The sequence below is a fragment of the Harpia harpyja genome, chromosome 13, assembly GCF_026419915.1.
Source record: "Harpia harpyja isolate bHarHar1 chromosome 13, bHarHar1 primary haplotype, whole genome shotgun sequence".
NCBI classification, from domain to species: domain Eukaryota; kingdom Metazoa; phylum Chordata; class Aves; order Accipitriformes; family Accipitridae; genus Harpia; species Harpia harpyja.
In genome coordinates, this window is record NC_068952.1 from 33,623,027 (window position 1) to 33,649,136 (window position 26,110).

At 42.6% G+C, this 26,110-nt stretch overlaps 1 protein-coding gene across 2 annotated transcripts in view; it reads left to right on the forward strand.

Annotated features, from left to right (window-relative positions):
- Nucleotides 1-348: 348 nt before the first annotated feature.
- LYST (lysosomal trafficking regulator) overlaps nucleotides 349-26,110 on the forward strand; it is a 96,553-nt gene continuing 70,791 nt past the window's right edge. The window contains exons 1-2 of one of the 2 annotated variants that reach the window (XM_052805282.1): nucleotides 349-376; nucleotides 718-4,604. The gene's annotated coding sequence lies outside the window, so the exon portion shown is untranslated. Of the gene's footprint in view, nucleotides 377-717; nucleotides 4,605-11,460; nucleotides 11,575-26,110 lie in introns of those variants that run through there. The other variant, XM_052805281.1, reaches the window with a different exon arrangement.

Consider the following 26,110-nt stretch of genomic DNA (forward strand, 5'->3'; position numbering starts at 1 on the left):
AATTCATGATGTTGTTGTCAGACACCTTTGAGCGGCAGCCTGATGGGATGGCTCCATTCTGCACCTGAAACAGCTCTTTGCAACCTCTTTTAGATCCAGACTCTGACTATAAACTGATGTTCCTGGGTCCCAAAAGGAAGAATAGCAACCGCAGAACTGCTGGATGGGGAAATGAGTGTATCTGTGTCCCCATCAGGAGCTTGGCACTACTGCACCACAGCTCTGCCGGTTTGAAAAGGAACACAGTGGTGGCCACCTGGAAAGTTCTATTTTTCTCACTCAGACAGTGGCTAGTGGCTGGGAGACCCGCAGCGGGCCCTGCTGCAGTGTTTAGAGGCTGAGGCAAATGGTACAGCAGCACTCCGGGGAAATGCAGGTAGGTGAGCTCCCCAAGAAACCTCAACCAGAACTTAAACTGTCTGTTTGATCTTCTTCTCCAACAAACCCTGGAGAACCATAACTTATACCAATCTGTGGTGATGCAGATGTTAAAGGGCATTAAGGAAATGGCTAGGACATGAATATCACATGACTGGACACACTGCATACAGTAATAGTCCATATACTCTCTTTCCACTGAACTACACTGGAGCTATTGTTACCATCTTGCTGAGTGTCTGACTGAACATATACAACAAACATTGATGAGAATTACTTTTGACTGCTTGTGTAACCATGTATAATTTTACTTGTGTTTTCAACTAACTCTCTTACCAGGATGAAAATTAGTAGAAAGTGCTGAAGAAAATGGCTAAATATACTTCTGTAACTGATAATTGACTTCTGATACCAAGTTTTCCTCAGGAAAGGAGCTGGAATGCATGAGCTAAGTAAAAGTTATTTCGAGCTATAATCACAAAAAGTGTAATGCTTGTCAGGTAATGGTAATTGTATAATGTGATATTTGCAATGAATGCATTTAAAGGCAAATATTAATGCACTCCTCTGATAAAAGATCAACTTTGTTTTTCAGTCAAAGCATAGACTTACAAGCAGTGTAAACCAAAACTGTTTGTAAGTGTAATTAACATACTTGTGGGAAACCCAAGCACTTTCTGTAATGAAGATAGCCAACAAAATACCTAGTGCAATAAAAACTGATGAGCTATGTGATATTTTACACCTCATTAATGTTTTGGTAGATAGTCATAGCTTCATTCAAAATGAGTAATATGCACTTTGTTTTCTATTTGTTGCCAGTGTAAAATACTTCAAAAGAAAATCCCGAATACCCTGTGAGTATACATAGTGCTAAGCTGAGCTAACGAGAACATCCTGCAACTAAAAAAAGAAAGAACAGTCTTTTGTGCATCAGGAATAACAAAAGGAGCGACAGCAATGATCATTATATTAAGCCATGCAGCCACTTACTAACTGCTAATCAATAGAGACAGATTTAGAAATAAATGTAAGTCATTTCCAGTAACAGAAGTAAGCAGAGGGCTTGGAAATAGCACAGCAACAAACCTGCTCTGCCCAGAGGAAGCCATTTCCATCACTCGGGCTCCATTGCCATCAGCTGTGACACACGCAGGCCGTGGAAATGGTACTGTTTCAGTGCTGGGCGCGTGCAGCATTTAGGCTTTTCTGTTCCCAAATTGCACATACTTCCAAAATGGTCTGAGCAGAAGTGTCTGTTTAAAATTGTACTTATGGTAAGATTTATGTCCTACCTAGACTGGAGCCAGCAAGTGACAAATTGACTTTGTACAACATGCATATAGACTTGAAAGCCTGATGCTCTCACTCTCTGCCAGAAGAGCATTTCCAGACTTTAAGGTGCTGCAGACTTCTGGACCTTCATCAGGTGGTTGTGCTTGTCTCCCAGTATGTTGGGCAGGCCCTCAGGGTGGGCAGGATCTAAGCTCTACCCTAGCTTTGGACCTCTGCATTCCTGCTCAGCGTGTGGTTCCTCTGCCCACAACAGTCACCTACCTGACAGAGGAGGTCCCCCTTCCCACCCCAGTAAAACTGCATGGGCCCTGGGACTTCCCAGTCACCTAAGTACACCCTGTACCAGACCATCAACCCTATGGATGCTCTGGTTTCCCCTTCCATAGGCAAACATTAGCTCAAGAAGCTAGAAGAAAATAGGCTTGCACAAGTTTCTGGCAGACCTGTGCATAACTTAGCACCTGATGCACACAGCTCTAGATTACCCTCACAGCCCATTTCATCCTCATGAATCTGGGTTTTCTTTGGTTCATATCAGCCCTTTAGTGAGCCCAGGGGAGTTCCTTCTTCAGTTTAAGGCAGTTGCCTTGGCTTCTTCTATTGTCAGTGGAGAGAGAGGGACAGGGGCATTTTCAGGGGCCAGTTCATCCCACTCATGCAGCATACCTGTGTTAGGATGGACTGGTTTGTCTTCTGGAGGTTTCTATCTCTCCCCACTGACCACATAAGGATTTTATTTTAGATTGCATGTCTAATTTATTGGGGGGAGAAGTTAGATGAGACAAACCTCAAGCCTCATCTGCCTACTGCAGATGTCCAACTTCCAAGCAAAACTCTGAAGAGCCATCAAAATTTTTATAAATGCCCAGGCAGATGTAAAAACAGATTTCCCAGTCATCTTATGACATGTAGATACTACAGCACCAGTGCAGGAATTGTTTTATGTTTCTGTGTCAGACAGAAAATTCGGCTATAGTATTTCATAGCCTTATGTGCCAGGTTTTGTCTCCTTGAAATTGAGAAGCAGCTTTTTCTTGGTGTAAGAATAGGAAGGACTTTTATGTCTGGAGCATTTCCAAGAGCTTGCCAAAATTGAGAAGTCAAATTAAACGGTGATTACATGTTTTCAGCAACATTGCACTGGTGGTGATCAGTATCTTCTTCCTTCATACAAGCTGCTCCTTGCACAGAGATTGCCTGAGTTACCCCTCAGACGACTATAAATTTGGAGTAAATCCTCTGAAGTTATGTTGGTGTAGGTCTGGTGACTATAAATGCAGACTCAAGCACAAAACAACTGTGCTTAACCAGCACCTGTGTTGATCAGCGAGTGTACGGTAAACTTTGCCTTCATGGTGAGGCTTAAGAGACTGGTGTGCAGACTGAAATCAAAACGGATGGTGCTTGCAGATGCATGTCCCCCTCCTCCCTTGTGTCGGCACAGTACTCGTGACTATGCCATCAAACAGGTCAGCAAGCTGATCTGGTTGAAAACTTGCCCTAGAAAAATCACAGATTGTTTTTCAGCTGGGTCAGTGGGCTGATCCAGCTGACTGCAAGATCAGACAAGCACGAGCGCTCCCTTTCCAGCACCTGGGCTTAGTGAAACCGTGCCCTGAGATATGGCTGTGACTATGCAGAAAGTAAAATACGAATGTGCCCAGCAAATATTTGAATCAAATCCCAAGACCATATTGTACTGACAGGAGAAGCCATAAAGGAAATTCAGTATATTAAGACTAATGGGTAAATTGGCATGGTGATATGTGGCAGCAAAGTTCAAAGAAGCAGTCTAAACCATCAATTTGTCATGAGAAACACAACTATTACATTGACAGCTCAGCTTACTGCTCAGGGATGTGCATCAAGAGTTAGTGACTTCTCAGTTCTAGCTGGGCTTTTGGCACCTGGCTGCTGCCAGTATGTTCACAGCATAAAGGCAGATCACTGTCTTAAAGGGTTCATGGCTCTGGATCTCTTCCCATTTAACTGAAACCAGCACGCTGGTGTTAGCCATAAGAGAGTTGGTGCCTATGCAGTTGGGATCACTCACATTTAGATCAAGTAATCTGGTATTTTAGAACAAATATAATGTCTTTATTGTGACTAGAATAAGGGGATCCTGGCCTTGCTGTCCTTGCAGATGGAAGTTCAAAAGGGGGTGTCTAAAACTCCAGGCTCAGAGATGTGTATGTAGATTTTGAATTGTGTGGTTTGATCACCCATTTCTTTTTTTAATGTTGGGCTTAGTGAAATAACATCAATTGGAGACCAGAAACTTCTTTTTGACAATCAGCTCAGATTTGCTCATTGAAAGTCTTTTTGGCAGCACAGGACAGAGTTTTGAGTTCTTCACACAGTTGTCTCAGTACATAAATGTGGCCTTAAGGCTGAACTGTTCCCTTTTTATATGCCTGTATACAATACTCAAGCAAACACAATGGAATGGCATATTGGAAAGCTTTTAGCTTCTTGCACCACTTAGCCCAATCTTTTTAGCTGTCTGCATTGTTTACTCATCCTCCTGCACCACTGACAGTAAAAGCCTGCACGAGTTTCTTTTTGTCTTTGTTTCTTTCTTTCCCTTCCTTTTTTTTTTTTTTTTCTCCAGCAGCACTGCAGACACAGTAGCACAACCAACTCAAAAAACCCAAACCAAAGCAACCTCCAAATTCCAAATCTCTGCAGGAGAGGCTGCTTGTGTGAAGCTGAAAAGGAGCCAGAGCGTACCAGCAAGAAAGCTGTGATTTCATCCAGCAGCCTGACAGAAACTCTGAGGCTTCACTGCAGCAGTTTGTGCAGATGCAGCAGCATCCCTCTGACCGGGGCCGTATCAAGTGCTAGCAGAGGAGTCCCCAGAAGGAGGATGCCCATGTAATTCTGTGTCACTGCCCCCTTGCTTTTTAGTTGCAACTCTCTGAGGAAACCAGGTATGCTCTACAGGTTTTTAAACAGTTTTTATTCCTTAGGATGATGCCTAATTTCCAAGGGAAGGGTAAGCTGCATGGAAATGGGGAAGATTGATGAGAGAAAGAAAGGTCCCCAAGGAGGGTCATTCTCCTCACCATGGAGTGGTGGTAGTCAGGTTTCTTGTGGGGGGAAGTGCAGGAAAATTATCCTGAGCGGAGGTGGCTGGGGCATTTGCTTGCAGTGAAGGTTGGCAGGGAGGTTTCTGGTGAGGTCTGGTGTGAGGGCTCAGGGGTGAGTAGCAGCTGTCACACATGTTTTGGTGCTTGTCTGGGGACTGATCGGAGCTGGGGACTGGTATTTCTGCTTTGGCATCTGTGCGTCAGCACCCATGTCAGGTCAGCAGGCAGGGGAGTGCTACTGGCCAGGTGTGGGAGAAGGTTTAGGATGGCGTGTGCTGGGTTGGGGAAACACTGAAGGTTATAGCATTTGCACCAGTGTGACTCTGGGGTGACTCTGCTGAAAGCAGTAATGCTGACAAAACTGTGAACAGGATTTGGCCTTATACTGCAAAACCGAGAAGATTTGGCAGGGGGCCTGGAGGGGTGCTGAGAGCTAGTCTCTGAATGTATAAATGCATGTGTTTCTAAAAAAGTCTGCTGGTTGCTGGATAGATGTCTGAAGCCCTATGAGCATGCATCGCCTTTCATAGGAAACAAAGAGGCTGTTGCGTTTCAGCCAGCCTCCCCACTGAATTATTCAATGCAACTAAATAACTACAGAGCTCCACTGAGTTACATAAAACTGCAAAACGGGCTCCCTCCCTTGCCTTGAATCAATGCTATTTTCTCTTTCTGAATGCTACATTATAGCCTCAAATGGGTGGCTTGGAGCAATGCTCGAGACACTTGGAGAAAGAACAGAAAACATAGTAAGAAGAGCATGGAGAGGAACTGACATAACACTGTCAGAATGCTTCAGACCAAAGCACAGACTGCTGCTGGTTGTGGGGAAATGACAGTGAAATAGAGCATGCTTTGTGCCCCGTTGTGTCTTCAGAGCCAGTGCCTGTCCAAAAATGCTAATCTGGAGACAGCACCACCTGAAGAAAAGCAGAAAAGCACAAAGGCTGAGTGTTGTTACAGTGACTACTTCATATGCTGGGTTTATTCCAAAGCAGGCGATGCAAACCCTGTGTACCATCCATGCTGGCTCTCTTGCACCCTTTCGCTTGCTCAGCATCATCATTCTTCTTGTCAGATCCCCCCACTGTGCCAGAGCTGAAGCTGGTATACGTACCAAATACCTCTAAATGTCCATTCTCTGGAGCTGCCGGGCTGGGGGGAGCAGTTTGTCCCCATTAGAGCAGCCCTAAGGAAATGTCCCATTTGCAATGCTGACACGAGCTCCCACGAACACCGTGACACATGGGGAACGGGCACAGAACCAGCCTCTCACCTCCCCCTGACACCAAGCCAGTACCTCCTGCACCGGGGGACAGGCAGCCACGAGCCCCCCCAGCACCGGAGGAGTATTTGAAAGCAGCCCCGTGATCGCTCTGCATCTGCTTTACTGGCAGCTAAGGAGCACCCCGAAAGCTCCTTAGCATTCCATGCATGGAGGTGGGTTACTGCTTCTGAAGATGGAGACATCCAGTGCCCTAATCAGAAAAAAAGTGTTTGCAAACATGGAACATTTACCTTTGCTGAATTATCTTTCCTTTTCCAGCAAAGATAATTCACAAAGAAATTCATGGCTGGACTGGAAACAAAACTATTAGGTTGCTAATCAGAAATCACAGGGAGAAATGCAATATGAGTCTCATGCAGGAGCAGAAATGTTTTAAAGAGGTTGGTTTGGGTTTTGTTATGTAGAGTTCATCTATTTGTAAAAATCATGGTCAGTTTGCCAGAAAATGATTATGTTTATCTCATAATTTATTCATAATGTTGTGATTAACAACTTTGTGTTGTTGATCTGGCTTATCTATTTTCCTTTAAAAAAAACCAACAAAAACTAATCAATATAGAGTGACATCATATTTTTTTGTGAAAGGCAAAGTTTTGCTGCTGAATCTTTCTAAGGCTACACTGACTGTAATGAAACTCATGAAATATAGAAAGGCCCAACTTAAAAAAAAAAAAAAAAAAGCTTACCACAACAAATTCTTTATGTTTATATCTGACCTGAAGTGACCACAAAGAGTTGCAGAAATATTGAACAAATTGCTAGAAACTATAATATGTAACATAATTAGCAGGTGCATGAACATATGTGATACAGTAAGGAAAAACCAGTACAGCTTTTGTAGAAAAAAATAGCTCACAGCTCTACTGGAGTTTTTGGGGAGGAGGGAGGAGAGGGGAGTCACCAGTGAAGTCTCAGAAATCTGCCACTGGGCTTGTGTTGTTTGACATAGAAGTTATCTGGAAAAAGAAGCATAGTTTGAGTTGAGAAAGTTTCCTGATGGTAAGTTACTCTAGGTAGCAGAAATGAAAGTCAGCTGGGAAAAGGATTTCAAGCTATGAGTTATGAGGTTAAGATGGCAGAAAAAAATCAATGTTGATAACAGCAAAGAAATGCACCCCAGTTAAAACAATCCTATCTTTGCATGAAGAGAGAGAAGTGATGAAGAGAGAAGTCCTAGTACTTGGGTAGAAGAGATCCCTGAGTTACGACACACAGTTTTATGAAGTTGTCAGCCCAGTGCTCAGTGGTGGAGGATGAAAGGGAGTATGATGTTAGGAATTATTAAGGAAAGGGAAGATAGGAAAATATAAGCATAGTATGCAGGAAATTTATGGTGAACTCACATCTTGAATATTGTCTGCAGCTCCAGTTCTCTCATGCTAAAAAGAACAAGAAAAGTTTCAAAGAAGGGCAAGAAAGCTGAAGCAAATGCTACAGAGTGAATGATTAGTCCGGGACTCTTCAGAGTGGAACAAAAGGAGCAGAGGGGAGATTTGACAATGATGTGGCTTAAAACCATGAGCAGCGCAGAGAGAGGGTCTAGAGAGTAATTATTCCCTTTCGCAAAGCAGAAGAACTAGAGGAAACTAAGAGAAATGGGCAGGTAAAAAGTCCAAAACAAAGAAAAAGAGGTGCTTTTTAGCCAGCCATGTAACTGAACTTTGGAACGCTGCAGGACTTGGTGGGTGTCAAAGCCTTACGTGGGCTCACACAGCTACTGGACAAATCAATGGTAGAAAAATTAGTTTCACTGTGTTATTCACTCTTTCAGATTTTTTACAGTAACATAGGAAAAAAATAGAGTAATGTGCTTCCTTGGGAAAACAGACCATTATTCATTCCCTGCTGAAAGACTGCTCATCTCAGCTGACAAATATGCCCTTTCCACAAACCTCTCTGATTTAAGATCGTGGATTCAAGACAGCTCACATGTTATATCTATTACTCCACAGTTTTTATTATTGACTTTAGTGTACCGTTAAAACATAGGTAAATTTTCCTAGACAGGTAAATACTCATTGGAAAGGAGAGAGATAGACTGAGACTGTAGAAACGGTCTGCAAAACCTAGGCCTTACTTTATCTTTGTAATGCTTTCAGCTGAAACTTGGATGATGAGAGTAGATGGAGCCATATGAAAACTGTGTAGTGGTGACTTAAGAAGTTCTGGGAATGGGCAGTGGCTCATTGACCCCTAAAATTTTGCAATCATTGATCTAAATCCACTGCCTGTGAATGTTAATACCACAAACTGAAGAATTTGAGTACCAATGTGACCTGTGCAGATCTCAGTGCTGTGAGCTTGTTCTATTGTCCAGGAGAAGAGTAGGGAAATACCACTCATATTCTTGTTTCTTTCTTGTTTTCTATCTTATTACCTTCTGCATGTATGCAGAAGAGAGAGAATTATAGTAGAAATCCAGGAAGAATTCTGCTGAAATACTTTATAGATTTCAAAGTGAGATTCAGATACTCTTTGTAGAATAAAGGGAGTTATCAGTGAACGAATGTTGATAAAAAGAGCTAGACTTGATTTAAAGTTATTCTGGCATGAACCGGTGTCATTCTACTCACTTTCATGGAGCTGCTGCAAATTTATATTGATGTACATGAATTCAGAATGCATAGTACTTTACTGAACAACTCAGATTTAAAACTGAACAACAGGCATGCTGTCATATCGGCAGCAGGAGCTTTAATTACTGTAATTAAAGAAAATCCGCATGAGCTGAAAGATAGGTTGCACTTTGAAGCATTCAAGTGAGAAGAACATTACTGTTCTGATAAAATCTTTAATTGTACCTACTTACATTTCTCAACAATTTTTTTAGTGCAAGCAGTTTATAATCTTTTTTAGCACACACATGAAAACTGCTTCAGTGCATTTCAATTTAGGCTATGGCTAACTTCGTTTCCGAAGATTTTAATAGATACCTTGCAAAAATGCACTCAGATGTTTGTATGTGGTGGCTGATTCTCATCTGAAAACTCTTAGTTTCAGTAAAATTTATGTTATCAACCTGAAATGCTCCTATTCTTTGTGCTTTAAAAGCTAGTATTGCAAGGGTGAGTTGGTGTACTGTTGGCCGTTGACTTCATTTTCTTTGCTCCTGTTTCAGTTCTGCCATACAACCACACAAGGAAATGTACTGGCTGCTTAGTTTCACTGGTCTCCTTGAGAAAACCGTAGACAATGTGTAAATGTCAAGCACTGCGTTGGCTCTGCCCTACATCTGCGGCTGAGGAAAACTGGGCGGCGGCAGCAGAGGTACCACCAAAGACCCTTGGAGTTATTGGCAGGTGGGAGTTTCACGGGAGAGGCCAGTAGAAACCTCTGTCTTCTTGCCGCTGCCAGCACCGAGGAGGGACACATACATGTAGTCATCCTTCGGCAGCTGGAGGATCTGAAAGAAAGATAAAATAGCACAATCTCTTCTTCTTGGTAAACAGGAAGCCCCGGTTCAGAGGTAAAAGAGACTTCTCTTTCTTCTTGGCTGCAGGAAGCGAACTGGCTTCACGTGAGCATTAGAGAGTTTGCTTCAGGGCAAGGACTCCCCAAGCCCAGGGTTGGGAATTTTGGCTCTCTTTCCCCTCCAGGAGCTGAAGTGCCAGCTGGGGTAGGCTGGACCAAATCCTACCATGGTCTCCAGGAGTTTAAAATAAACTGGCTTAAAAGTGGGATTTAGTCTGCCGGCAACTAACTGGCATCTAAACTCCAGGGCATCGAGTGAAGCAGTTTTCCCAAAGTCTTCAAGTTCTCTGTGGCCACAGAAGAGAGCTGGGTGCTCTTGAAGGCCACTTGTCTCTCTGAGCTGAGATCTGGCCTTCCCAAGGGCGGGCACCTAGCCGGGGGCATGGGGTGCCACCGGGGCTCCCATGCCTGCAGCTCCGTGGCTATGCTGTGTGTGTAACCTTGCTCGGGAGCAGAGTGGCACGTCGGGCTCCTTGCCCGTCCTGGTTTTGGTGAAATACTGGTGTCGCTTGCCTAGGACTTCTTTTTTTTTCCAGGGATTTAAGATGTTTTCAAGTGCAGAAGTGTTGTCTAGGTACCTAACTTCCAGAGAAAGGCACCATCTTGGGGTCTGCACAGCTGGCAGCAGGGAAGTTGCTCTCTTGGCTTGGACCAGAGGTCCATTTAGGCTGGTAGCCATCTGACAGGGATGGGTTGCTTCCTGTCGATAAGGTGAGGACCAGCACGAACAACAGCCAAAAGCAGGTGCCAAGGGAAAAAATAAGAAACGTGGCTGTAAATAGATGCCATGGGAGAGAGTACGAGAAGCAGGGCGTACAAGCCGATTGAAGTTTGTATTTGCAGAAGACTTAACTGCTGTTACCTCGTGTGTATCTAAACTTAGTTTCGCAGGTGGGTGCTGGGATCCTGCTGCCTGAAGCATTCCCAAGATCTGTCTCTGTCCGTCCGTGTTATCCTTGCAGGCAGCTTGGCTTAAGTTTTACAAACGCAATATGCCACTGAGGTTAGCCAGCAGGCCCTGGGATGGTGACTGGAATGCAATCCCAGAGCTGAAACCAGTCTTCACCAGGAAAAGGCGGCAGAGGTCAGGGAGCGGGAGGCCAACGCACCTGGGAGAGGCGTAAGGATGTAAGAAGGATGCACTGGGGTAAGGACACTCCTGCACCCTGTGTCACCTCTTTCTGATTTCAAGAATCAGGAAGGTTATGCCAAACCTAGGCACGTATGTGAATATATGAAGCGCGTGCTTGTTAACATCGCCTGTAACGTACTGCTGCCGCTTTCAGAAAATTAGTAAGTGCCCTGGCCGTGCGAGGTGAATTCCTGGAGAGGGCGAGAGCAGTGACATGGAGTCAGGGCACATTATCGATTTATTTGCCCATGTGAACCAGATTTGACAGGGAGCTGGCCAAGCAGCATTCAGGGCAATCCTTTCCTCCAGGCCTCCCAGCTCCGCAGCTGTAAATCTGCTCCAGGAATTTACTCAGAGCAAATACCCAAGCCGAGTGCAAGCCCTCCCGCTGCTTGCAGAGCCCTCCGTATCCAGGGCCGGCTGCAGCAACCGGGCAGCACCAGGTACGGGCTTCGGCCAGCGGAGCCGCCGGACCCGGGCAGCGCCCCGACCCGACCCGCCGCCGCCGTCGCCGCCTCCGCCGCCGCCGGGGGCGGAGCGTGGCGGGAGTGGGCGGGGCCCCGCTCGCCGAAGGGCGGGCGAGACGCTGACCCAGGGAAAGCACGCCCCCGCCCGGAGGGATTTCCCCCCGCCCCCCGCTCGGCCAACCGGCGGCGCCGATTGGCTGGGGGCGCGCGCGTGATTCCGCCCGCTGCCCACCCGCGCGCCGGTGCTGGCGGAGCGGCGGCGGCGGCGGGAGCGGCGCGGTCCAGTCAGGTGGGGCGAGAGGCGGGGCGGGCGCTGCGTTGCCCGGGCGACGGGGGCGGGCGGCGCGGCGGGGCCGGGCCGGGCCCTCCCGCTACGGGCTGCCGGGACGCTGTCAGCGGGATAAGAGCGGAGCGGGCGGCCGGGCGCGCCGTCTCCGATGGGGCGAGGAGCGGGTAAGGGCGGGGCGGGCACCGCCGCCTCCGGCCTCGGGTTGTGGCGGCGGCGGGGGGGGCACGCCACGCCGACACGGCCCGCCTGGGAGGCAGGCAAGGCAGGCAGCTCGGCGGGCCCAGGCCCCGCTGAGGGTTTCCCCGAGGGGACCGCCCCGCCGCGGGCCGAGGCCGGCGCCGGGAGCCGCGGTGCGTGGGCCGGGGCGGGCTGTCACCCGGCGCCTGCCGCCTCGGTGCCGTGACGATGCCCGCCCATTGCCGCTGGTGGCTCGGGGCAGCCCGGCGGCGGCGGGAGGCCGTGGGAGGCGGAAGGAGCAGCCGCCGGTGGCGCAGGCGGGGCCCTGCTCGCCCGGAGGCTCGCCGGGGCCGGGGCTGGGCCGCGGTGGCCGGCGGCGGGAGGGGTGCGGGCGCGCTGAGGGCCCCGGCGTCTCTCGGGGGCGGGAGTCGGGGCCGGCTCCGTGCTTGTGGTGGCTTTGTGTGAGGCGGGTTGTCGCGCCGAGTGCTTCTTCCGAACTTGTGGCCTCTGCGTTGACCGAAAGGCCACGTTTAACGCTCCGCGTGCGTGTGCGGGCGGCGTGTGCGGGGTGGTTTCCCGTTCCTCCCCGTGTTAGCGGGGTGCTGCGGACTCTGCCTCACGGCGGGCTGCGTTTGTGCAAAACTGGAGCACAAAGCCCTGCTGTCAGCAAGGCGCTTGTTGAAGATGGGAGATTAACAGTTGGAGAAAAGCAAACGTGGGCTGCTCACGGAAACGCGGTAGCGTTGATGGACGTGGAGTACAACAGTCGCAGCGCTTCAGCACCTGAACTGTGCTTTTTTTTTTTTGAATCCACTAAAAAGAGTGGACGGAGGAGCAAACAGAACTCTTCTAGATGCTCTCTGAGCATGGGGAGAACGTGTGAAGATACTCTTGCGAGGGGAAAAAAAAAAAAAATCTAAGAATTGGATGGTACCTGTTATCCCCAAATGAACTAAAGAGCTGCCTTTTACTTACCTATACAGTGGGAGAGAAGGCAGGGAAAGCAAGTGCATCACTGGAAGTGAGAATAAAACCTCTTGTATAAGAGAAAGCAGAGCAGTTGAAGAAATTCAGAAGGCGGGTCAGATGACTGAATGTAGTGGCCTGGGAGTTGGAAAAGCATCTAATGTGGTTATAAGTGGGAACTGGCTAGAGAAGAAAATCTGGATGGGAGGCTTTTTTTTTTTCCTTTCTAGTTGTAGTGCCACATGAGTCAGTAAGGCTTCAATATAAGGACCTAGAGAAACTTGAAGTTAGTGGCACAAGCTTGTCTCACTAACAGAATCATACTGTTGCATATGAGATGGTGGGACAATCTTTAGCAGAGAAACCAGCAAGATCTGTTTTAGTCATGTGTATCATAATCTTATGCTAGGTAGCAGAAAAGAGATGTCTGGAGCACTTAACCCTTCCCAAAGGAAGGGTCTGAATTTGCTTGCTTGGACAAGAGACCATGACTGCATGGAGCTTTTATCATAATGGGGCTACAGTGTGGTAAGGAGTCAGGAAATTACTCTGAGTCTCCTTTTTGCCTTTTACTGTAGGCTCACAGGTCAATAGCATGAAGAAGAAAGTATCCTCTTAGACACGTTAGAAAATCTGTGGTTTAGTGGCTCTGAGAGTTTCTGGTGGATGCTTAAAATGGAGTAAATGAAGAATGAGAATGCTTTCATATATTGTCATAGATAAGAAAAAAAACCCCAGCTTTTTCTAGAGTATTTTAATTTTACTCTTCTTTCTTCCTCATTGTGCTTTGGACAGAGAATCTTGCAAGCCAAGAGCAAGTAGCTTTCAATGCCTTACTTATAAAACTGAAGTTAATAGTAAATGAGACCTCAGGAAGTCAGTCGTCACTTGGTTTGTAGGACTGTATACAGATTTCTTAAGAGGAGCTTTTTTAATGTAACTCCCTTTCTGCTTTCCCTCTTTCCTTCCCCCATTAGTTTTTTTATCATACTCAAAGGCAGCTTTCCATTAAAAATGTTTAATTAATTGTAAGAAGTCTTTCTGTTAGATTAGTAACCATTTGATTACGATTCTTCTTAAATGCTTCTTTTGCTTCCGCCTTTTGCTCAGTTTAACACAGTAAGAAAAGAGACCGTAAGCACCTTGAACAATAGCATAGGATCTGTTGGAAAGTAAAACACTTAATATGTAAACGTTAGAAAAGAGAAACTGCATTCTTAACACTTACTGAAAGTAAGTTGCTGCTTTTATATAGTTCTCCTTACAGTTAAGCTCAAAGAGCATAAGCAAATACTATGAAATATGAACAAACACTTCAGGAAGCTATCAGTTCTGTATTTTTATTGTCAGTGTTTTCTTTAATAGACCAAGTGCATCCTTATTAGTATACAATTGTACACCCTTGCAGCTTGTGCAGGGATCTAATTTCCTTTGTGTTTGAAGAATTTTGCCCTTGTCGTGGTGGTCTCTTTTCTAATAAGGTAATGTTGCATGTAGAGGAATTCTGAAGTAAAACTGGTATTAATAGTTGTCTTATGCGGGCAGAAGGGAGCAGAGGGAACATGGGGTGAAATGATTATTTTGTAAGAGGATTCTGGTGCACCAGGAAGCGCTTGCTGCCCAGAACATGCCCGCTTGTCCTCTGCAGGCGAATTTAAGTTCTTTGGAGTGAACAGCCGTCACTGACAAGATCTTGCTAATACCTATTTTATTCCTTTTTGAGGAGATGTCAGGTTCTGTGGGCTTCTGTAGTGAAGAACTGTAGTAGCTGTTGCCTGAGATGTCACTACTTCATATTGTTGATTTCACTTTAAGGTCATCTTTTTTTATGTTTGTTGGAAAATTGGATTATAATGTTGGAAAAGGATTGTAATATGCAGTGGAGGGAGGGCTCTATGTATATATGTGTGGGATTACTTTGACTCTTGCTTTCTTTTCCAGTTCAGAGACGGTTGTGAGAATGTCAGTTACTCTGGTAAATTATTTCTTGATGAAGATTCATAAGCCTTTAGATAGTATCAGTTGAGCTGGTGTCATCAGAGCTATCAGCGTCTGTGATAGCACTGATCTGGAGATGATATACTGTTTTTAGACTGGGACAAGATCAAGTAGAAGAGATCTGTGGTTGCTTCTGTTCTGTTACCTGGCCTGATATGTCTGAACTGGCTAAGCTGATCGAGCAGCTTGTTACTGCTGAAGGGGGAGATCTCCCTCCTGCCTTCTTCCCTTTGCTGGCAGTGATGACTACCTGATCCCTCAATATGGCAATTAAAAAAAAAAAAAAATCCAGCTGAAAAAACTAGTTTTCTGCAAACCTGTGGAGATGAGTTGCATCGAGAAGGAATTGCGTGAGCACAATGTTGGAGGAAGAGGAAGAGTTGCTGGGGAGGAACAGAAACACCTTCTTGCTAGTCATGAGTTGTCAGGTGGGCTGAGCTGCCTTGTTTAACTGTACCCTAGCTGCTCCTCAGGAGGTGGGGGCTTTTGTTTAGACTCAGCAGGGTGTCTGCTTCAGCTGTCATGGTCATTTGAGAAGAACTAATAAAGGAGCATGGTATGCACTAGATCCAGATTTTCTTTCCCTCTGTTCAGATTCAAGTCTTGCATTTGAACATGTCTTTCAGTGACTTGTTGAAATTAGTGCATGGGAATGTCTTGCCTACAGACAAAACACTCTGTACAGAAGTGATACTGGGGTGTGTGAAGGGGAAGGGAAAGGAGAAGATGCTATGTGCAATCTTGACGTTTTTCTTGCTGTAAGCTATTAGCTCTTTATGGGTCATGTTTGCAGCCTGGAGTCTGATTAAAATCCCATTTTTCTGGGAAGTCAGGGGTTTTGGTACTAACTATTAAGAGTAGAAGTGTGAGTCTTCCTAGTGTGATTTCTAGGTCACTATGCTGTGCTCTGTGTGAAAATATAGCTTAAATCTTATGCTGAGTGTGAGAGCAAGACAGAACAAAATTAAACGCAAAATTCGTTAGTTTATGTATGTTGAAGGGATAAGTATGTAATGCTGTGATCAATGTACTGAAGTCCTGGAATACTGCTGTATCTTGGTACCTGTAAGTGCTGAAACTTCTGTTGTATCTTTGTTCCGGATATTTCTCTTAAGTTCCACTAGCCTTTTTAGTCACTGCTGCACATTTCATCTTCTTTCATATTCTATGGCTGAGGTATTTTGTGGTTTTGGTGTGTTACAGAAGAGCAGGGCTTCCATTCTTCTGTGTCTCTGACTCTCTTAGACTTCTTCTCCCCCATAAGTAACTCACTCCTGCCTGCTGTTACTGTGTGTGGGATTTTGCAGTGACTACACAGTGGATAAGCACTGAAAGGGTTGTCTTCTGCACTTCTGAGCTTGTGTAGTTCACTGTAGGCATGTGGGGCTTGCCCTGTGACACTTGTGTTTGTATGGGGTTTTTGAGCCGTGCAGAGCTGAGGCTCTGTGAGAATTACTCTTACTTAACATTGTGAAAGAGCTTTTCTGTGCTTTCTGGATAATTTGAAAGGTGGGAAGTGGAGGGCAAGAGTGATGAATGGTGGTTTGCGAAAGATGGTGGAAGACTTGTGCCTGTTAGACTGTGTCTGTGTTAGAGTGGTTGAGCAAGCATGTGACAATCTCGGCTAATCCTCACGTTTATGCGTTCTTTGCCCTCTTCTCCAGAAACTTGAGCTCCTTGACTTCAGCTAAAAGCATCACCATGCTCCATGGAAAAGTATGGGAGCATGAAGTGCTAAATGTGAGGTGGGAGGAGAGAGTTCCTGGTTGTTCAGACTTCTGACAGTAGAGAAAAACCTTTATGCTTTCCCAAGAGAAAATTGGGAAGATGAAATATCAGAAGGAATTTCGGTCAGGTGGTGCCAAATGCAAGGCTTCATTGGAAGCGTTAAAACTGATGAGAACTTCATCCCGTTTTATTTCAGCAAATGCCTGACTTCATCTTTTCCTCTGTAGTATTGTGGAGGCATTTACTGAAGATTTGTTTTCTTGTGGGGGATAAATGGCAAAAGGCATCTAACTAGATCTGTTAACCTCAGTAAGCAACTGATTTGGTTAGGCTTTAGTGTATTAACTAAAAGATGAGGAATGAGTAACAGAAACAGCAATCAGAAGGGATGAATAGTTCTCAATGTCTTAATTCTGGAAAATAGTGAACGAGTAAGGAAAATATTTAAGGCTTAAGGAAATATTCCTGGTAGTTTATAATTGTATTGCAGGAACTGATAAAACTCCAGCAATATACTTTCATTATAATATTTCAAGGGTTGAAATTTGTCCAGTTTTGATTCAGTAATTCCAACAGACACTGAAATAGTCTTAAAATTAACCAAAAAGTGCAAGTCTTTCACCTTCCTGTTCTCTTTCTATTGGAAGGCAAGAGAGTTTAACAATCCTAATTTCAAAGAATTGAGAGCAAACATTCTTATAACTTGCTATAGAGAAAACAAAACAAAAGCCCCAAAGTGTAAAACTTTGTGTGCTATGTGAGGTACATATTTATCTTTGTATTACTTGCATCTTTCAATTATAAGGGGAGATTTGAGTCACTGAAGAGTGTGTAGTTTCATTCTTGATTTGTAAATTTCAATTAACAAAAGACCAAAGGAAAGCAGAATTTCCTTTGTGTCTGGATATATAGATGAAATGCTGGGGGGGTGGGGTGTGTCTTTTCAACTCCAGAAGGTACTCCTAATTAATCTAGAACTATTTTTAGAAGCCTAAATTACTTCAGTAATCAAATTGACTTTGTAGCTGGAGTCCTGCTAAATCCTTAGCATTTGCAGAAAAAATAATCATGTGATGTTTGGTTACTGAAAATACTACTTGGCTATGTATGTAGCCTTCATCGGGCACACTTCATTCATCTCCCCAACTACCTCTCAGCAGTGTAAAATCTTGGTTTTGTGTGTGTGTGATAGACATTTATCACTAGGGGACTTCTTAAACATGCAGTGTGGCTATTTTTTACATCATGGGTGGATTTAGGGGTTTCTCCAGTGGTTGAGGATTTTAAGTATTTTTCTATCTAGTAATATGTATACTGGGAAACTTAATACTCCTAGTCATTATTATGTGAAATTAAGTATCATTATCAATTATAGTTTCTCTGTTGGAGTCTATACTGCTTGAGTAATTTTGAGTGCTGTTTAAACTTCAAGAGTGAAATAAAAATCCTAGCTGTTCCTTACTTGCATTCCCACCGGAGAAAAGCTACCTGAAGTGAGATGTTATAGGAGTCATTTTGCCTGCAGTTCTCTTGATTGTCGACTGCGTCTTCTGGGGCCAGTTCAATGCGAGAGGGATCAGCACAGCTGGAACAAATACCTCTTTGCTGTAAAGCCTGGGAGAAGTACAGGGTCTGCTTCCCTAAAGCAACCAAAGCAGTTTTGCACTTTGTAAAGAAGCTGGCAGACTGACCTTAACAGTAATAACAGTGTATGAAACTCAGATATTTAGGTAAATGTTTTTTTAACTCCACCTTCAGAATTGCTACCTGCTGTCTTGTCTGCATCTGATTTAATAATAGAAAATATGGACTTCACTGACCAGTTTTAAAGTCCCAGAAGCAGTTAGTCTACTGCCCATTAATGGCCTCCTTTTTTTAAACTCTGATCATTGACCTTCCCCTCTTATTTAATTGCTCTTAGTAGGTACTTTAGACACAATGCCAAAATTTAGGTTAAGCACCTTACTTTCTAATTTTAATCCTCTACTCAGCTTTCAGTTTCAGGAATAGCCTTTACTCATTCATATCCCTTCAGCAAGAGTGCCTCAAGATACTGCCTAACTTTTTTGCCTCTTCTATCTCTCTGAGTATAGGTGCAAGCAAAATGTATAATCTTATAAATTACAAAAAAATTTGTATGGTCCTCCAGATCATGATTTGAGTGGTACGCGTGTTTAAAATAATCTCCAGGTAGATGCAGTGTGGTCTGCATGCTTGTAGTGTGGTCACAACTACAGCGTTTTTCCCAGTTGTACTGGAGGCCACGCTATCTGCTGTACTGCAGATTAATGTAAGAGGGTATTCATGAAGTTTGCCTGGTCTTGCAGGGCTGGTCTGTGTAGGCTCACTACTGGAGAGGCCCTGAACTTCTGCCTTACATTCTGTAGCAGACTGCTGCTTCCCTTTCACTCTGTGGAGATGAGTCTTCATCTTTAGATTTAGTCCTTAGTCATTACTGTGCAACCACTGCTGTCAAGGCTTGCTTTGTAGTCTGTTTTGGGGGTAAGTATCAAACCTAAAGCTTGGAAGAAGATATTTAGGACTATTACCTGTATATATTTTAATTTGGGGAAGAGCTTGTTATCACTCTTTGAGTAGTGTTCAGAACAAGGCTCACTTGGGAGCTATGCCATTTCAGCCTTTTCACTGCTGAATGTTTTACAGATGATCTTCATCCCTCAGTTTTCTTTTGGAAGAACTTACTGGTCTTTCATAGCTTATTTTCTACATAGATTTGGTCTTGTAGTGGAATATTTGTCAGTTCCTTTCTCTAGCACCATGTGTTTCTTACAGGTGTTGTCCTCTGGCACTTCAGATAAGATCTGGAACAGATCCTTGTCTTCAACTCTGCTAACAGAGCTTGTCTCTAGCATTTTCATGCTATTGGTAACAGCTGGGTGCATTTTAGCCAGTTTCCATGATATTCGTTTCTAACACAGTTAATGTTGCAATGATTATCTTTGAAGGCCCACAGCTTTCTCCATGCCTATTCTAAGGAATATTTATTCTTTGTGCCTGCATGCACTGGTCTGAAATAAGCAAATTTTAAATGAGCTGGAATGGATATAACGTGGCTAACAACTATGTTGTAGTTACTGACTTTGAATAGTATAAGACCACAAGCTAAGCATAAACTTGAGTATAGTATACATACAGGGTTAATGCATTACTTGAGTGTAGGTGGTTATTTGAGAGCCTTTCATTAGTGCTGTACTTTTTATCTTGTAGATGAATCATCTCTCATCTTTTAACTTGATTTCAGGCTCAACAAGAATGCATTCACAGGTGTTTCACGTTGTTTGATGACTAAATAAAATTCCATGTTAAGTTGAGAAGCTGTCCCAAAGCACTTGTGTAATATGCACCTAGCCTGTGGGATTCTTTGTCATTAACTCTGTCTCAATGATATTTCATCCAGACTCAAAAGGAGGAAATTGTTGATAATCTGCTAACTTGTAAAGGGGATGCAGATCTTCATAGCTCAAGGCAGAACCTGATAACCAGCTGAATCTTAGCAAGAAGAACTTTCTTAGTGTCTCTGGTGCCGCCTTAGCACACAGTTGGTATTGCCTTGCGCTGTTCTGTTAGGACAGCTTACGTTGGTCATTATTACAGTGAATACTTCTTAAAACTTTGCACTAAAGATGCCTAAAAATCTTAATCTAATCTACTATTTTTTCCAAATAAGGGTCAGGTATGTGAAGTAGGTATTTATATGTGGAAAATCTAGGACAACATGAAACTAAAATGTTAAAACATCCTATTTTTCTGCCAACAGATTTTCCGTTCCTCTTTCTTACATGATGGTACATATAGTCAAAGTTTTTGGTAGTGTGTTGTAAGAATAGACAGTTGGCATTTAATTCTAGTCCCCAAGGTAAGAGTACTTTCCAAAAAGTAAGTATTAAGCACGAATAGGGTTTGCTGGTGCTATATGTGTTAAACTTAACAAATTCACTTTTTAAGCATCCTGAAATTACAGCAACATAATAAACTCCACTTGTAAAAGCCCTTTCATGAGTTAAACAGGTAATACAAATTAGTTTTTTGCAAGTAGGCTTTAAAATGATGAAGAACAAATCATGATGTGAATACTTCACAATCAAGTAGGACAAGAAGTTGTAGTTTAAGTTAAATGTTGATTAAATGCTGTTTGTGTTTCACTGCCGTGAATGTTTTAGTAGCTTATGATGCACGAAAACTGCATCAAAAGTCACCAAATTGACCTTAATGAGACATTCTTAAAAATGATTCTCCTGACAAAGCAGACCAATTAACTAAATTAAGTAAAGTTGCTATACAGAATTATGCTAGGGATTTCATGTAAGACATGGAAAGCTGTTGTCCATGTTCCAGAAGGTATTACATTGTGGAAGTGGTGTGAGCGAGCACAACTAACACTCAAGAGGAGTTAAGGTGAGAGAGGGATGTTAGCCCTTTCGATCTCTCAAGCTTGCTATGCTTGAGTAATATGTGGTCTGGCCTCTACCATACTCTAGTACAGACTTTACTGTGTATTCTCTCCCTGAATTGTGAGGCCCTGGTAGGCTAGGGCTGTTGCTGAAATCCTAAGTTTTGCCAGTAGCTCCATGATGATGGGTGTCAGAAGTAGAATATTCATTGTAATCATAATGATTATGGTTTTAACCTTTGGAATTACAGACCTCTAAAATATACACACTGCGTATGCTCAACTTTATTTGTAGATCTCTCATGCATTGCTTACACATGGAAAAGCCTGCAGTTAGTTTGGATGTGAGCTGGCTTCCTTTTGGGATGCTTAGATCCTGTGTCACTTGCTCTTTTTGTGCCAAGTTCTCTTTTCTGGTTTTGGTAGTCTTTGTTCGGTCAACCTTTTTAATGCAGCTTATTATATCTTAATGTTGTTCTTGCCTTGCTTTCCAGTCACCTGTGTGCTGCTACTAGTTACAGTCTTTTTATAGTCAGTGGCAGCTAATAAATTAGAAACTGGCTATTTTGAGTTGATAGTCTCCATTGGCCTTCTAGGACAATCTTATGCACTTCAGGGCCATTAGTAGGTTTTCTGTTTAAGGGACTGACACCTCTGTCAGATTCACAGAATGATGAAATGACAGCATACAGTGGAAACACTAGGGATGTAAATCAGAGTTCAGTTAATGGAAGTAATGTCCTAAGATGACACTTTGGAAGCTGTTGAACAGGAATACTGAATTGTGGGTAAATGGGATCTTTTTTTAGTAGTATGTAAACAAGAATATTGTATACCTGTTAAAGTGTTATACCTTCCTCAGTTGTGCTTCTATCATTCGTTCAGAGCTGTTACCAATAATTATGCCAGAGAAAAGTGAGATTCTAGAAATAGTCATGTTGGGGAGAGCAGACTTAAACACTTATGGGTCAGAATATATCACAGGAGCCAGACTAAAATCTAGCAAATACGTTTTAAGTTACCTTTGATAAAATACACTGGCCAAGTTTGGGAAGGGTAGTTTGGAACAAACTTTGTGCCCAAAGAAATTACCCATGAGTTTCATTTCTAACTGTCAAAAAACCACTGAGGCCTGGAAATACATGGCAAATGATAATTTGTGGGTAAGGAGGGGTTTGGTTTGTGTTTTGGTTTTTTGTTTTTGTTTTTTTTTTCTTCACTTACCTTACATTGTGTGGTGCACCACAGGTTTGGGTCTCGATCAGAAGAATGACATCTCTGAAACTGTTGCTGAGAAGTTGACCTGCCTGTACATGTAATGCCACTGTGTGTATCTCGAGGTGCCTGTAGCCTTGGGTATGTTTGCTAATTATAGGTTTGCTGACTTGTTTATATATATCTGATAGGTATTTTGGAAAGTGCCTGTTTCTTTGATTTGGCTAAATCTAGCATAGCATTTGTCTGATCTTGTTTACTTTTTCCTTGGCATTCCTATCCTACAACAGGAATGGCTAGTTTAGCTATCCACGTCACAGTGTTTCCTGACCGTACACAATATGACAATGAGTATTTTTATTTCTTTAAGGACTGTTTTTTCAGAAAACACAGATAATATAATTCCTTAAATTTCTGTCTTTTTCAGTGTAAGATATAATGCTTTCACATCCACTTAGAGGTAGAAATTTTCTAGTTCTCAGAACAGTTGTATAAACACTGAGCTTTGTGGATTAAATTTCACTTTAATACCTAGACAGCAGAATGTAAGTAGACTACATACTTATAGGAGGCTTAAGATACTTGTAGAAGCAGGACTCTCAGGCTCCAGGTATTGCAAGACAAGCATCCCATGTAGATGAGGTGGGAGTTAAATATACTTTAGATTTTACATAAAAGAGGCATTAGTAGGATTATACATACATAAACATACTTGTATGTGCAGCAACACCATTGCTTTGAAGGTCTCAACATAGTTGTCAGTGTTCATTAAAATAATACTTGTTTACCATCTTGTGAACTTGACACACTTTTCCCTGGTTAGTTAAAAGGACAGTGTATGTGTTATTTATCCAAAAAGACTAAACATTTTTATTTTTTACTTTTTTGTTTATTCTGGGGAGAGAGACTCTGAATAACTTGTTTGGAAATAATATTGGTCTAGTGGATTACACAGAAGACTAAAAGCTAGTTACTGAACTCCTTGATGAAATCAAGCACTTTGTCAGAAGTAGAACTGTTCCAAGAAAATTGACATCTACCTGCAGTCTTATGATAAATTCTGTATGTTAAAGAGGTTGCTTTTCATGTGCAACCTAATGACTGGAGCAACATCACCTTAGTGTGTTTTAATAGGTTGTCTGCTTCTGTAGCTCCAAATAGTTAATAAATAATAGCAAAGGACAGAGCAGAAAGTGGTTGGAGATGAAGAGTAAGTAGGAGGTCTCTTGCTGAATTGAGGTGTTGTCTGGTATGTCTGTTTTGAGAATGAAACAAACTTGAAGTGTCTTGTTTTTGCTCTTGTTTGCTCATGTTTTTGAATATCAGAGTTGTTGGGTGGTTAGCAAATGTTCACTGCCTTTTATAAGCTACGCTTTTGGCTGATTGCCGTGCTTTGGTGAAACAAGGCATCAAAGCATCTCAAGCTTTCTGTTGATGCTCTGCTTGAATTGCAGGTTCCTGTTTTCTTAAAGGCTTGTGTGTTGTTCCTGCTGAGAACCTATTTTGGCAATGTCAGCTGGGTATTTGATTCTAGCCTGTTTAAAGTTTTGAATGATATCAAAAGGACAGAAAAGGGAAAATGCTGATTTCGGCAACGCATTAGTTTGAGGCTTTACTCGCATTTCACCACCAGGTACAGACCTCAAGGCAGCACTGTAGGATATGTTCCAGTTTTGTTCCAGGCCATGCTAGATACACATTTCTCTATTGCAGTCTCTCATGCTCTACTTTCTTTTCCTTCCCCAGTTTGCAGAGGAATTAATTGTAGTATTCCCTTAGTTTTATTGTTAACAAATTTTTTTTAAACAGAAAGCAGTCAAATTTGGTGTCTGTTACTAACAAGATAAACTTAGTTTCTGTCATAAACCTGGCAATCTGTGCTACAATTGCAAAAGCCTATTATGGAGTGTCTTAGTATTAATAACGTGCTGGTGCTCTTCATTATGCCTGTTCTCCTCTGCTAACAGAAGCTTGAGCTTAAATTGAAAGTTTAACCCCAAAGTAAATCTGATTAAAGTCAATGTTGATATAATCATATTAATGTTAAAATCATTGAAGAATTCACAAGCATGTTCTCCAGAGCATAAATGTTAAGTACAAGCAATGAGGCTGGGACAAGTATTTGCTAAATGGAATGAATAATGTATAAAGTAAATGTAGCATTTATTGGCCAGTGGTGACTTGTATTCCCATACACGTCATTCTAGAGAATGGGTAAAAGGGCTACAAGTTTTGAATTGGAGGCCAGAAGTTATTGTACAGTGGCTTATAGAAATCATATTTTTTCAAAGTGTTAATTTTAATACCTACTAAAAATGCAACTTCATTGTACTCTGTACTCAAAAGGACTTGCAGCCATGCTATGCCTGGTCAACGTTTGTCTCATCTGAAACAGGAAACTAGGGAAGGTAAACAAATTAGCGACTTCCATGTAGATATACATTCTCTACTCCTTTGCATGATCTGTAAAATAGCTTCTTGTAAGTTTATTTTTATTATGGCTATCACTCCTTTAGTGCAGTAAGATACTCATATAACCTGGTAGACAAGACTGCTTTTATTGTAGATAACATAGTGAGCTATGGGAAATTAAGGCTTGCAGGTGGCTTGTATGTGCCATGTGTACCTTCTTGGGTATGCTATCACTTTGTTTTACTCAGTCACTCAAGCCTGACTATGCAGCTGTATGAACAGCACTCAGTAGCATGATCATTTTAGACTGATATAACTATTTAGTAATGAGCAATTTGAAGAAATCTGACATCTACTTCACAACAAATGGAGGTGGTTCAAGTAGTTTCTTTTTTACCAGTGCTATAAAATTGTTATTAAAAAAACCTTAAAAAAAAAAAAAAGGCTGTGGGAAGGTAGGTTTATTAGAGCACTAATTTGGGCTATTGTGTGAACTGGACACCACCACCAAACTTTGTGCCTCTCCTCTACTCTTGCTGTAGCTGTTGGACAACAGTTACTGAAAGTAATAATTTAAATTAGTGTTCTGGGATTTTGAATTCATTTGGCTTAGTGCTGTATTTTATTATAATGCTGTTGTAGTAATTTAGTAATTACCACTGTTTATTGTATTACTGGACATTCCAGGCCTTTCTGGGCAATGCATTGCTGAAAACATAACCAAGTAAAAGGCCTAGTTCACTCTCATACAGAGTACTAGCTCTGACCTTAAGCTTTTGTTGCATTTTCTTCCTTCCCCAAGTTGTGTTCATGATAGATATAATGCCATCTAATCATTAGCACTATATAGAGTTAGTATATTCATGATTTGGTATCCAAGACTGCTAAATTGGTCATATTTTTAAGTTCCATCCTTTAAATTATTTAAAGAATGGTTTTGGTATTTTCTTTTAAAGACTTAAAGTCCACTGAAGTAAGTACAAGGCATTCTTATACTTTAAGATGCTCAGCTGATGAGCAACTTCATAAAAATGGAAAGAAGTCCAGAGCAAATACAAGTTTCAAGTGCAGAAAATGGATTTATACCACAACAGCAAATAGAAAATAAGTCCCTTGAGAGCTCGTGCAGAAAGGAGCCAGAGGGCAGACGTGATACGGATTGAACTGAGGATGATAAAGATGGGCATGAAGAGGGCGGATTATATGTGAATGTCAGATCATTCACGGTTAAGTGATTTATTCTTTTTAAAGCTTGTGGATTTTTTTCCTTTTAGAAATAAATAATATCTGTTTGAGGTGGCTTTTATGAAATATGATAATCATATTCTTCTGGAGGGTGAAATGGAATTTAAGAATGTCAATTTTTTTTCAGGGCTAGCTATCTGAAGTCCTGACACATTGTATATTCCAAAACTGTAACAGTCCCATTGGGACTGTACACAGCAGTGAACTGAGTTTCTGGTAGGTTTCTTTCTGCTCTCTTATGGCTTAGTTAATGTGTGATATTTCAGTTTTTGGTTTTTTCCGTAGTTAAGATGACATCCCTGAAGTCCAAAGACAGGTTAAGGCACTCTACCTCAGTACACGTGTTTTGTGCAGCATCTGCTTCCATATTACCAGGCACCACAGCAATTAAAGATGTGTCACTTCAAACAAAAGAAAAATTCTGCAGTAGAGTAGTTCCTACTTAAAGCAAATTGGTTGGCATAATTTCTGAGTAAGATGAAATGCTATGCTGCGTAGGGTATAGTATCAGTGTACCACAATCTGCAACAGAAAGAGAAGGTGACAAG